The sequence below is a fragment of the Lampris incognitus genome, chromosome 6 (assembly GCF_029633865.1).
Source record: "Lampris incognitus isolate fLamInc1 chromosome 6, fLamInc1.hap2, whole genome shotgun sequence".
NCBI lineage: Eukaryota > Metazoa > Chordata > Actinopteri > Lampriformes > Lampridae > Lampris > Lampris incognitus.
Genome location: NC_079216.1, coordinates 55500988 through 55502136, shown reverse-complemented (window position 1 = coordinate 55502136; position 1149 = coordinate 55500988).

Here is a 1149-nt window from a genome sequence, read left to right as displayed (position 1 = left end):
TAATCCCATCTGGCAATCAATACTGTACACAGGGACGCTGATAACTGACCGCTGCCAATCGCTCGATGGTCTGTGTGTGTGTGTTAAGTTCAGCCATTACCTGCTTTAACCGATTTTTCGTTGTGAGACGAGGAAAGGGAAGAAGGAGGTACAGACACTGGAGTTCAGGGTGCTTTAAAAATCAGAATCATGTTTAGTGGCCATGTAGGTTTGCACGTACCCGTGGCGGGTAATGGTAAAAAAAATTTGGGGGGGGGGGTAATTTACCTTGGCGCAGCACACCTGACAGCTGCTTTAATGTGCACACAGTCACAGAGCTATTAGAAAGGAAAATGCAGCCTATAGATGTTATCAGGGTTCGTAGACGGTGGATGATTGACAGTCGAGACGAGGCGTGGTGGTGGGTGTGAACATGATTGACAGCCACGAGAACTGTCCAATCACATTAGATCAAAAAACATTAAACAAATACCATTTCACTGCCAATAAAAGTGGGAGAGTCTGGGGCGCACAGAACTGCACCTCATGGAAAACCTGAAGAAACCAATCAGACAGCAGCCTCAGGTCACCTGCTCGCCACAAGTTCGAGGGCTTCCATAAGGTATCGTTTGGCCGGCGCCCCTCACCCAGGAAGTACATGTAGTCACACAGAAATCAACCAAATACCATTTGAACCAATATTTAATGGCTGCTGACAGGCGCTCACAGACTGGAAACACTTTTATTTCATAATTATTTGCATTATACAGCTAAATTATATTCAACATGTTTAAGTAGATTTTCATCTCTTGATATTTGAGGGGGGTGGCGCCCCAGCGCCCTGTACTGGCCAGCCGCCACTGCACATACATGGAATGTGACTCCGGTTTCGTGGCTCTCTCAGTGTACTTAACATAGAATAACAACACGACAACACAACAATCTTCAGATATATACACAAGGATTGACTTTTACAGGCGAAATAAGAGGTGATAAAGTGCAGTGATGCAGAGAATATATCAGAGATGATGAAATAGATGTTAGCAGGTTACTTACAAAGTGACTATGCATCATTTTGTACTCATATGATGAACATTTTCTCGCCTACCACTTATGCCAACTGCTGCAGAGGACGGTGTTGTCTGTTGTAGGTTTTAACCTTTTGACTCC